The sequence below is a fragment of the Lycium ferocissimum genome, chromosome 10, assembly GCF_029784015.1.
Source record: "Lycium ferocissimum isolate CSIRO_LF1 chromosome 10, AGI_CSIRO_Lferr_CH_V1, whole genome shotgun sequence".
Taxonomy (NCBI): Eukaryota; Viridiplantae; Streptophyta; class Magnoliopsida; order Solanales; family Solanaceae; genus Lycium; species Lycium ferocissimum.
The window spans coordinates 57439833-57453914 of NC_081351.1; positions in this window are offsets into that span (position 1 = coordinate 57439833).

Here is a 14082-nt window from a genome sequence, read left to right on the forward strand (position 1 = left end):
AACCACTTTCTTTCCTTAACCCGAATGTCTTTGGAAATCTTAACTAGGATCGTCAAATACTATTTCTTACTTGTTCAAACCCCGTATACATCATACCCCTCGCTCGTCTATTCACTGTACGCTAACGGGAAATTTTTTGAGGTGTAACAGATAGAGCATCAGAAGCCTGGAGGTTTATTGCGGGCCATGGAAATTCCGACATGGAGATGGGAGGTAATTAATATGGATTTCATTATAGGTTTGCCCCACACTCAGCGGAAGTATAATTCAATATGGGTCATAGTTGATAAGCTTACAAAGTCCGCTTATTTCTTACCTGTCAGAACTACTTATTCAGCTGAAGATTATGCAAAGCTCTACCTTAGAGAGATTGTGCAACTTCATGGTGTTCCTACAACCATTATTTCAGATAGAGGATCGCAGTTCACAGCTAACCTCTGGAAATCTTTTTAGAATGGATTGGGAACTCAGGTGAGTCCTAGTACTGTATTTCACCCGCAGACAGATGGACAAGCGGAGCGTACTATACAGACATTTAAGGATATTCTAAGAGCTTGTGTGATTGACTTCCAAGGTAGTTGGGATGATCATTTGCCTCTTATAGAGTTTGCATATAATAACAGTTACCATTCCAGTATTCAAACGGCTCCTTATGAGGCTTTATATGGATGGAGATATAGATCCCCCATAGGATGGTTTGATGTTGGAGAAAATCAGTTAGTTGGTCCAGATTTGATACAGCAAGCAGTCGACAAAGTGAAAGTAATTCAAGAAAGATTACTAGCAGCACAGAGTTGCCAGAAATCCTATGCAGATAATCGGCGACGCAAGTTAGAGTTTGAAGTAGGCGATTGGGTTTTCCTGAAAGTTTCGCCTATGAAGGGAGTGATGAGATTTGGTAAGAAAGGTAAGCTGAGCCCGCGATATATTGGACCATATAGAATTATTCGTACAATGGGTAAGGTGGCATATGAGTTGGAGTCTATACACCTGGTATTTCATGTATCCATGCTCCGTAAGTGTATAGGAGATCCTTCAAGAGTTGTACCGGTAGATGATATCCAGGTGACCGAGCAGTTATCGTACGAGAAGGTCCCTATAGCTATATTAGATAGACAAGCTCGTCGATTGCGGACTAAGGATGTGGCCTCTATTAAAGTGCTTTGGAGAAATAATAATATTGAACAGATGACTAGGGAGGCTGAAGAGGAGATGAAGACTAAGTACCCGTACTTATTTTCGTTGTCCCAAGAGGCTCAATGTGAAGCATCATCATCCCCAGCTATTGATTTTATTTATACTTATTGTAATTGGTCGTGTGAGGCCATGGTGTTTTATATTTTAGTATGTGGCCCTGTGTGGCATTATTTTGGGTTACTGTGTACAGGATGGATTGGTATATTTATAAGGAAAACTCGGGCGAAATTTAACATTCGAAGACTAATGCTCTTAAGGGGGGAGGAATGTTACACCTTGAAAAATTCATGTCGCTCGCATTATGATTATGCTAATGTAAACCTAAAGTGGACATGAAGCCCTTGTAAAGTTAAGGATGGTATTTGATAATGCTAAGTGTATACCTTAAGGTTTCGAAGTTATATGGAGCAATGGAAGTAAGTTCGTCGGAGAAAGCTTAAGTTGGGTCATGTTGGAGAGCTTTCACACCATGCAAGTTGCACATTGCATAGAATCACTTTGAGGGAGAGATATAAGGCCCCTTAGATGGTTAATGAAGTTCTAGACAAGTTCCAAGAAGGTTCCATAAGGATTGGAGGTCAAACGAATCGAAAAGAATGCGATTTCGCGAAATCGGGGAAAGTGGGGTAGTGTGCGGTCGCACATTGAGTGTGCTGACCTACACACTGCATGCCAACTGCCCATTTTGGGCATACTCACTGGTAAACACCACCCCTAAGTGTAGCGGAGAGTGTGCGGCTACACACTCAGTGTGCAAGGTCGCATACTCTCCGCTAAGTGAGTCGGGGTGTGATTTGGCCACCTTTTTAAATATCAAACGACCCCAAATTCATTTCCACCTTTCCACACTTATTTCCCTACCTTTCTAGAGGCTTCCTAAGAGTTCTTGAATGTTCCTACTCACTCCCCACTTTCCATATCATCCAAGGATAGAATCAACATCAAAACTCAAAGGTATCCAAGGAAGGTGATTGTTCTTGTTTCTCTCTAAAGTTGTGGTGAACTTGATCTTGGAGGAAGTTGAATGAGGTGAATTTATTTGATTACAAGGTATGTTTCCCATCTTATTCTTATGGTTGAGTTGATATAAAGGTATAGTACTCCTTAGAAAGGAAAAAAATTAAAGTGGAGAAGCCATGGATGGTGTAATGAAGAAGATAAGTATAAGGTGAACTCAAAAAGGGGATTTTGGCTAAACTTGGGATTTAATTGAATATAACTTCTTGATTGTGATATTATTGATGTTGTTATTATTTTTTGGGAGTTGTTTTTCCGTATGGTAGAATTTGATGAAATAGGGAAGTCTTTGCCCAAATTTTGTTAGCCTTTTAGTCGCTCTAGTTTGAACTTAAGCATGTTTTAAGACTTAACTTCATTGTGAATCCTCTTGAATGTAGACTTTGAGAACTTGGAAGGAGACGTTAAGGTATGTAAGGGTATCCTTTCTTTCATTTTGGCATGATCTTATGATATGAACGAGTAAGCGAGTAAATGAGCTTCCATATTACTCTACTCTTAGAAGCATTAGGAGTACTTCAGTCTTTAATGCTCCTATACCCCGTTTATGATTGTTCCATCTGTTCATGGTTCTTGAGATTTCTTATATTGACGATGTTAGCTCAAAAGATGTTCATCGGAGATAGTACGACCTTGTGTCACTCCGAGAGTTCTATGTATTCAGTTTATACATGCATTGCATTCATATGCATATTGACCTGTGACCAGAAGGCGTTATATACGCGCATATTATATGTATATGGGGTATGGGGAAAGGGATAGGCGTTATATACGCGTTACCACCTGATCAGCTGATGCACCATGATGATGATATATGGATCGGGCTGCACGTTCCGCAGTAATGTATATGATGATCATGATGGTCGTAGAGAGGCCGATAGGATATGAGATAATGGATCAGGCTGAACGTTCCTCAGCACTATGACCTATATATACATGAGCATGATTATCATTTAGAGCATGCATATTGTACGCCCACAGAGGCATTATTAGTTATACAGATTTATTAAGATATTTTCAGATTCTCGGTCATACAGATGCATTCAGACAGTCAGTTGACTTTTGAGTTTCGGATTCCGTTCATGATTCTTATGTTCATGTTACTCTTATGCTTTACATACTCAGTACATTATCCGTACTGACTCCCCTATTTCTCGGTGGGGCTGCGTTCATGCCCGCAGGTTCAGGTAGACAGACAGGCGGTCCAGCTTAGTAGGACCTCTACCTAGCGGTGGTCAGTGCGCTCCATTTGATCCGGAGCTGCAGTCTATTTTGGTATGCCATTCTTTTGAGATTTATATGCATATGGGTATGACGGGCCCTGTCCCATCCTTTCTACGCCTTTATACTCCAAGAGAGGTTCCGTACGGTTGTATGTATGTGACAGATGATGTAGCCTTGTCGGCTTCTATTCTTTTGTGTACAGTATATGTAGCGGCTTGGTCGACTTGCACCGTTCTTTCAGCATATATTTATATATACAGATTGTACAAAGTTCATGATGTCATGCTTTCATGGGTCAGTATAAGTTCAGTTTGAGTTATGTATAGGCTCTTGTTATCCAGATACGAGTATAGGGGTGTGTGGTCACTAGAGATCAGGCACTCGTCACGGCTCATCCGTTTGGGTCGTGACACATTTGCATTACTTATCCAAGTGGAAAAGCAAAGAGAAGTTAGGACAAATAATCGTGTTATTGTGGAATCCACTGCTCTTAATGCTGGTTACTATAATGCCAGCTCTTCAGGAACCAGAAACTACAGTCCTAGCTCTTCAAGACTTAATCACTACAATCATCAGGAAGCATTAACAACTTCATAACCAATTATTCCCCATGCAATTACCCCACAAGCAACCTAAGATCTTATGTGAAACAACCAGATCACACAAAAGATAGATGCTAAAAATTACATGGATATCCCAATCAAAATCAAAACTCTATTTTAGGTATAATAATGGCAATCAAGGAATGAGGTATAACAATAACAAATACAAAATAACAGTTGCCAATGTTCATGGTGCTTCTGCTGAGATGATATCTATTAAGGATGGGGATGATGTGATTTCTCAAAATGACAATACTTAATACTTCGAATCTAGTTTCAATCAACATCAGCACTCCAACAACATGAACCTCACTAGGGAACAATATGGACACTTGATGAACCAGGTCAAACAGTTCCAGGCTGGAAGTAATAAAAAGGGTCCAAGAAACTCAAACACTAATGGTAAGGTTGTGAATTTTTGCAGGTATATTTGCTTGTTCCTTTTCAGTTCTTTCAGTTAATATTGGTTTGCTATCATGTAAATGTTTTAGCTCAAAGGTTGCTTTATGGATAATGCACTCTGGTGCATCTAACCATACGACCTTTAACAAATCCTCATTGATATACATTAGAACCTTAGTGTATCCTCTACTGATGACTTTACCCCATGGCTATAAAGTGAGAGTGACAGAAGTTGGTATGTAGCACTTGCATCTCAAATCACTTTGTACAGAGTACTATATATGCCATCTGTCAAATATAACCTCATATCTGTCCAATGTTTAACTTCTCAACTTAAAAGCATGGTCGCTTTCACTGGTTCTACTTGTCTTCTACAGGCCCCTTCAATGAAGAGGCCTCTGGAGATTGGTAAGGTCAAGGAAGGCCTATATTTGATGTGTCCAAGGTGATTACAACAACACTGCTGTTCAGATCATGCTGCAAATTTCCCTTCACCCAATTGTGCTTTACTTGTTTCATGTAATAGTAGTTTACAATCTGTTTCAAACTTTGCAGTGAATGTTTTGTCTTCGTTGCCTCGTTGTTCCCAATCTGCTTCATGTAGTACTGAGTCCCAGTTTGTCTCAAGTCCTATTATAAATACTCTTCCATATAATAAGGTTCAACCTGTTGTAAATACTCTATCATGCAACAAGACACGGCATCTTGCTTTGAATACTTCAAATAAAATTGCATTTTCTGGTTTGCATCCTTATTCTTGCATTAGCAACAACATGGATCTTCTATGGCATAATAGGTTAGGACATGTCCCCTTTGCCAAAATGAAGAGGTGTACTTCATCCTAATCCATTTTTCTTTCAAATAGCCTTTCTTATGCACCATATGCCCCATGGCTAGACAACCCAAACTTCTATTTCCCCAAAGAACCACAACCAAAAATTTTGATCTTTTACACATGGATTTGTGGGAGGGGCCTATCATGTGGAAACTCATAATAAGCACAAGTATATTTTGACCATTGTGAATGATTTTAGTAGGTCCACTTGGACTCATCTACTCAGTAGTAAAAATAATTCTTTTCAGACCCTTCAAGCTTTTGGCACCATGATTAAAACACAGTTTCAAACCAAAATAAAAACTATAAGGTCAGAAAATAGCTTAGAATTCACCAGTAAAGAAATTACAACATTTTTCTAATCCAAAGGCATTGTTCACCAAAAGGCTTGTCCTTATACTCCCAAAAAAATGGAATTGTAGAAAGAAAACACAAATACCTACTTGAAATTGCTAGAGCTTTTTATTCCAATCCAAATTACCCTTGCATTATTGGGGGAAATGCAATCTTACAACCACATATATAATTGTCACGCCCTAAACCGGGGAGGTGTGGCCGGCACCCGGTGCCTTATTTGACCCCGAGCGTACCACTCTGTAACTTGTGAAACCTGATTGCAGTCAAACGATCTAGGCCGGCAAGGCCAATTTATAAAGCAAACAATACCAATTTAGGCCGACAAGGCCGTACTACGAATCATCTGAAGTGGGATTGCCCCAATACATGTATATATAGACATATCTGAATAGGCCGACAAGGCTAACATATGTCCCTGTAAATAGCAAAACCTAAAAAAGGTATACACATGGGCCGACAAGGCCACCATATTGATGTACTGGATATATAGAACATGTCTACAAGCCTCTAGGAAGGTCAAATTGTATTGTGGTCGGGACAGGGCCTCAGCCTACCCATTATCTTTATACACACAAAAACGATACCAACTCTGGACCTGGAAACTCCGGATGAGATGGAGCTTACCAATCAAGCCGATACTTTGCACTGTCTACTTGGAAGGCCTCTCTGTTGTCTATCCGAACCTGCAAGCATGAAATGCAGCACCCCCAGCAAAAGAGACGTCAGTATGAAATAATGTATGGAGTATGTAAGGCAACTGAATAACTGAAACTGACAAACAAAAGCAACTGAAACCAAGAATACTCTAAAGGTATACTTACCTGCTCTGACTCATCCTTTACATAATATAGTAATCTACCCAGCCGGCCACATATAGGGCTCGGTGAATCTCTCCAGGGATAAGACCGGGCTATCTCTTCAGCTAATAAGCTGGGCATATATATCTCCAGCTAAAAAGATGGGCATATCTCTCCGACTAATAAGCCGGGCATATCTCTCCGACTAATAAGTCGGGCATAACTCTCTGACTAATAAGTCGAGAATATCTCTCTCTGACTAATAAGGCGGGCATAACTCTCTAACTAATAAGCCGGGAATATCTTTAAATAATAGCGGTACTATATAACTTGTAAACATAACTCTTCTACTCTTTCTACTATCATATAACAAACGTAGGATAAGTAAGGATTCTCGATGAGGGACAACTCAGGAATATATGAATTATGTGATATACTTATTTACTATACGGTTGATTGACTCTTTTTGTTATGGAATCATGCCAATAAAGAAAAGGGATAGCCTTTACATATCTCGATTCAATCTTCGAATGACCACAACTAGTCAATTCTTCAAATATACTCGCAACCTGTTTAAAACGGGCTGACATCAACAAAAAATTAGCCCAACGTATACCACAATTATATCATCGTCGTCACACTTTTCCGTCTTAAATCATTTCGGGACTTCATTCTTTTATACATAGAGCTCTTGATTTGCATGCTTGAATATGACCAAATCCTTCGGGCTCGGGTAAATTTGCTCATGTTGGACGGTTCAAATTTCTAGTCCAAAAATACGGGATATTATAGCTTGGACCGTATTTCATTCAAATAAATGTCGAACCTCGACGAAACTTATTTTCTTCGATTCGTTTAACATCTAATCCTTACGACATATCAGTACTATCATTCTAACCACCTATAAGCTCGGGGATAACCTCGTTTTCCGCTACTTATGTCGTCTAACTTGAACGCTTTCTAACACACGAAAACAAGAGATGTAACAATAATAAATAGATTACCATCTTTTTCTCTTCAAAATAAGTGCCCTTTTGAGATCTTGTACAATAAGAAACCCACATACTCAGCTCTCAGAAGCTTTGACTGCTTATGTTTTCCCACTATACCTAAAGTGTTCAAAGATAAGTTTGAACCAAGAACTACTCCTTATGTTTTTATAGGCTACCAGGAAGGTTCATGTTTCTAGGGATGTGTTTTTCAATGAGAATGTGTTTCCTTTCCATATTTCTTCTATTTCATCTTTTGTTCCCCTTACATTTGGCTTTATTCCCTTCATTCATGAATTCCCTCATACTACTAGTACTAATACATGTAATCAGGGGCATACAAGTGATGCTATCAATCTTCTGTCACCCAAATCTTCTCCGTTATCACCTATCAATTCCCCTGGGAACAATAATAGTGATTCAACCCTTTTATCTGATAATAGTGATCCATCACATCCTCATTCCTCACTTTCATATAGTAGTAGTGGCCCTTCACATTCCCCTATTGAACTTCAACCTGTTAGAACAATAGAGGTTCCCTCGGAACCTAGGACCTAGGAGATCCCATAGATATTCTGCTCTTTCCACACATTTACAAAACTACGTTCTTTTACCCAATCTAAAGCCCAAACACACCTTTATTGATTCTCACAACAGTGCTAATCCACTATCTTTTAATGATCTTTTCTCTAATCATCACAATGTCACGCCTGAGTCCTTAACCCATGATAGTCAGCATCTTGTGCAAAATGTGTGCAATGATAGTGAACTAACTTCATATGAAGAAGTAGTTGTTATCCTGCTTGGCAAGCTGCCATGACACTTGAGTTTGAGGCACTCTATGTCAATCATACATGGGATTCGGTTCCTCTACCTACTGGCATTGGGTGTAGGTGGGTGCATAAGGTGAAACATAAAGCAGATGGTAGTATAGAAAGGTTTAAGGCAAGGTTGGTAGTCAAGGGGTACACTCAATAGGCTGGTGTGTATTATACTGAAACTTTTTCTCCTATCATTAAAATGACTATTATGAGGGCCCTATTAGCTACTGCAGTGAAGAAGAATTAGCATATCTCTCAACTTGATGTAAATAATGCATTTCTTCATGGAGATATACATGAAGAAGTGTACATGCAAATTCGTCCAGGGCTAACTGTTGACACTCCTGGTTTAGTATGCAAACTCAACAAATCTCTTTATGGATTGAAGCAAGCTGGTAGGCAATGGTATGCCAAACTAGCTGAAGCTTTGTTTTCATGAGGTTATGTGCACTCCCTGAATGATTATTCACTTTTCTATAAGAAAACTAACATTTCAACCATGTACATTGCAGTATATGTTGCTGATGTAACTATGACAGGAACAGATCCAGAAGAAGTCATACAACTGAAGAACTTTTGACATAACAGGTTCAAAATCAAGGATTTGGGAAGGTTACACTATTTCCTGGGATTAGAGGTTCTATATACCAGTGAAGGTGCTATCATCTCACAAAGGGAGTGTGCTCTTGACTTACTCAAAGAGTATGATTGTTTGCACTGTAGCAGTTTTGCTCCACCTCTTGATCCTACTGTCAAACTATAAGCAAGGCAAGGTTCTCCTTTGTCAGACCCCACATGTCTCTCAGGAAAATAGTAGGTGAAGTCACATGGTTGTGCAGATTGTTTGAAGAATTAGCTATCTCTTTTCCTACTGTTATCATCTTTTGTAATAGTCAATCAGCCCTGCATATTGCTAGAAACCCTATGTTTCATGAGAGAACCAAGCATATACAAGTGGATTGTCACTCTGTTCGAGACAAGTTACAAGATGGCCTGATTTTCTTACACCACATAGGCACACATGCCCAATTGGCTGATATTTTGACCTAGGCCTTAACAAGAGTTAAGCATTCAACAGTTCTAGGCAAGTTGGCTGTGAAACATCCACCTCCAACTAGAGGGAGGAGAGGTGTTAAGCTTATGCATGTATTTATCTGCTTACAACACAAATTGTGTGAGGAGCACAATTTGTGTATCAACACCTGTGAAAATTAGTTAGTGTGCAGTTAGTTAGTGTTAGTTAGTCGTCTTAGTCAGTTAGTTAGTTACAGATATTTTACTAAGTAGGTCGGTTAGTCCTAGTTGTAGCTTAGTTGTCATTAGTTGTGTATTACTTGTATAAATAATTCTAGATATATCTTAATATAATTGAGCAGTTCATTTCTTCATTTCTCTTCCTCTGATATTTTCTCCTTCTCTCTACTTTACCTGCACTGTGTCTGCTCCATTGTAGCTCAAGCTAAAGGTTGAGCATTCATGTATAATTGAAATTAACAACGTGTACAAAAAAACTTCGAAGCTCGCTCACGGTTTCATGTATAAATCTTGTACAGTTTTGTTAGTGACAGTACGCTTGTGAGTTGTGGAGAAGTAAAAGGTGAAGAAAGCTTTTGCTTTCTATTTAAAAGGAAGACGAGTTCTTAATATTTGCTTTTGCTTTATCCGACGATTTTAATGGGATGAAAAGTTCATTCTGAACCCGTACATTTTTTAGTCAATTCAGTATTATCTAACTTGGCTAGAATTGACCAGCTGATGTATAATTTCATGTCTTTTTCTTTGCTTTGCTACTTTGCTTTACCTCTTATTTTATCACGTTGAAATTTGAGTGAGATTTAATTTGCAATTGTAATTCGTTTAGCTAAAAGAATAAAATTTGATAAAATATAGAGGGATATTCATAAATGACACTACGATTTATAATTAAGTTATTACAATACTAGGATAGATTTGTCAGGTCCTGAGGAGTTAACACTTTAAAATTTTATAGATGAAAGAATGTCATTTTCTATCAAATTGGTATCTTTCGTTGTCCAAGATTTATTCTTCATATTTTCTCCTCTTTTAAGTTTTTTAAGGTAAGTAATTAATTAAAAGTGAGCAGTACAAAGTCTACCATGTGGAATATCTACGTGGAGTCTGGTTCAGAATTTAGATGTAGACTAATTGGGGGGGGGGGGGGGGGGGGGGGAGTGTGTGCGTGGGCGGCGGCAATTTATTCAACAATTGTATGGTAAACAAACGTTAATATTTACCAGTAATTAGTAGAGCAAAAATCATCCTTCACAAAAACAGAAAAAAAGAAGGATAGGAAACTAAGAGAAAAAAAAAAAAGAAAAAAAAAAAGAGATCACTGATCAGTTCTTGGTTTCTATTATACATATATCCCTTTCGGTTTGCATTGAAAAACCAATCATGATCAATTACTTAGTGGTCCACACACCCATTTTACTTCTCCACAACTCACAAGCTTATTGTATAAATCTTGTATAAAGTTCGTGTTGGATTTCTGAAAAAATACATATACTAATTTTTATGTATATAAATTGTATGTATATTGTGATCCTGGTAAAGTTGTCACGATCCGATTTCTGATCAGTTGTGACCGGCAATCGATACATTAACTTGACCGAGCGGATTATCTTGGCTTTTTAATATGTTCTTATTCAAATAAAAATGTACAACTCGATAGAATTCTTTGAAAAGTGAATACTATATTGAATCTCAAATTCAAGTAAACATTCTGAAAATTTATAGATATATATCTGTTTATGCACTTTCTTATCATTGTAAAATACATGTACATAATGTGGATACATAACCCAAATTCTAAGACTGTCAATGAAGCCTCAAACTGAAGATAATGACTACATAAAAGGAATAACTGAGTAAGAATATGTGTCCCCACCGAAAGTAAGAAGTGGAGCTACCAAAAGCGCTAGAAGTGAGGGATCTCTTGCCCGTAGTTTGCTCGTCTCCAAAACTAGCCCCTAAGTTGTACCGCAGACCAACGTAGGTTCCCAAAAGAGAACGTCTGTACAATTCACCGAGCTCAGTGAGTCTCAGCATCCCCCTCACTAAAGTTAGAATAAGACTTAAATAAACATGTATGTAATAACATAAACTCTGAAAAAAGAGACTAGTTCATAAAAACTCATCATGTAAATAATATCACATTTAACCAACCACTAATAAGTATTTCTTAGTTAAGTACATTCTTTCTTTCTTTAAATTTTAAATAGTCTTAGTAACCCTTTATAAGGTTACTTGTAACCTTTTATACGGCTACCAAATCTTTTGTGATGGCAATATTAGCAACCCTTTGTACGACTGCTCGTAATTCTTTATAAGGTTATCATTCATGCAGTACCTCATTATGGAAAAATTAGTAATCCTTTGTACGGTTACTTGTAGCCCTTTATACGGTCACCAAATCTTTTGTACTTCATTATGGAAATATTAGTAACCCTTTGTACGCTGCTCGTAACCCTTTATGCGGTTACCATTCATGTTGTAGCTCATTAAAGAAAATTAGTAACCCTTTGTATGATTACTCATAGTCCTTTATATGGCCACCAAATCTTTTGTACTATAGCAATATTAGCAACCCTTTGTACGGCTGCTCGTAACCCTTTATACAATTTTCATCTAATTAATGTTTGAATAACTTCAAGCTTTTAACTTTAACATAGTTATGGCACTTAAAGTACATCATAGAGTTCTTCACTTTAAATCATAAAAGAAAATCAAATCTTTACACGTTTCATAGTAAGTATAAAGAAAACTTCGAACTTACGTAATTTCACAAATTTACTGTGAACATGAAGACATCACCTTAAAAGCTTGAAAGAACACTTTTTCACTGATTGATAACATATAAAGTTTACTGAAACAATCATGGATACTGTGAGCTCACTCGCTCTAACTAAACTCACATGATCATTCAAAAACATTTAATCAAGCACTTTATAGGCATGACTTCGTAAGAAAAGAACTTTAGTAAAAGCAAGTCTTAACTAGCCTCAAGATTCTTCGTTGCTAGCAAGCTTAACTTCTACGCGTTCCAACAACAATCAACAACTCAATCTGCATCAAATATTAAGGCTCGGATCATCAAGACATACTCAACTAATTCAATAATTCTTATGAGGTCCGAAACAAGAGTCCGGAGCCTAAATGGCATAAATTTGCCACAAAAAAACCAAAAGGGGTTGCCCTTTCCGCAATAAACCAAAAGGGGTTTATCGTGGAGGGGGCAACGTTTTACCAAAAAAAAAAATTGTCAGATCGGAATTAAAAAAAAAAAAATTGTCAAGTAAAATGTTGGCTACAAAATCAGATTTTGCAAAACGTTGGCTGGCCAACGTTTCACAAAATAAGATTTTGCAAAAACGTTGGTCACCCAACATTTTACAAACTAAAGTTTTTTTTTTTTTTTTTTTTTTGTTTTAAGATGAGGTACCTTTTGATTTTTCCCTTTTAAAATTTCAGTAAAGCTTTTTTTTAATTCAAACATACACCACAAGTCATATAATAATTAACTCAAACAAATATTCTAACTCTAACCTTTCATACAATAATTTAAAATGCGTTTCTAATATGTGAACATAAAAAAAATACTTAAAATATAAGTTAAATAAACATCACACATTATCTGACTAGTAAATGTTAAATTAAATACGTAATTAAATACTACAAGACATATTATATATTTATTATAATAAAGACAACAACATATTCTTGGAAGATTACATAAGGAAACAACGATATATAACTTAGGAAAAAACATAAAAACCAACAAGCAACAAACTACCGATTTCTATCGGAAGCCGATTCTCTTGTTATGATTTTGTTTGCTTGCACGCTGCCCCGACAAAAATCAGTAGTTGTTGTTGCTTGTTGGTTTTTATGTTTTTTCCTAAGTTGTACGATCATTGTTTCCTTATGCAATCTTCCAAGAATATGTTGTTGTCTTTATTATAATAAATATATAATATGTCTTGTGGTGTTTAATTACGTATTTAATTTAACATTTACTATTCCGATAATGTGTGACGTTTATTTAACTTCTATTTTTAGTATTTTTTTTTTTATGTTCACATATTAGAAAATGCATTTTTAATTATTGTATGAAAGGTTAGAGTTAGAATATTTGTTTGAGTTAATTATTATATGACTTGTGGTGTATGTTTGAATTAAAAAAAAGCTTCACTGAAATTTTAAAAGGGAAAAATCAAAAGGTACCTCATCTTCATAAACAAAAACAACCAAAAAAACAAAAAAATCTTTATTTAACATTTACTATTCAGATAATGTGTGACGTTTATTTAACTTATATTTTAAGTATTTTTTTTTTATGTTCACATATTGGAAAACGCATTTTAAATTATTGTATGAAAGGTTAGAGTTAGAATATTTGTTTGAGTTAATTATTATATGACTTGTGGTGTATGTTTGAATTAAAAAAAAAAGCTTCACTGAAATTTTAAAAGGGAAAAATCAAAAGGTACCTCATCTTCAAAAAAAAAAAAAACTTTAGTTTGTAAAATGTTGGGTGACCAACGTTTTTGCAAAATCTTATTTTGTAAAACGTTGGCCAGCCAACGTTTTGCAAAATCTGATTTTGTAAAACGTTGGTTTGACAATTTTTTTTTATTTTAAATTCTGATCTGACAATTTTTATTTTTTTTGTAAAACGTTGTCCCCTCCATGATAAATCCCTTTTGGTTTATTGTGGAAAGGGCAACCCCTTTTGATTTTTTTGTGGCAAATTTATGCCATTTAGGCTCCGGACTCTCCGAAACAAATTCCCACAAGATACATTTGATAACTTGTACTTTA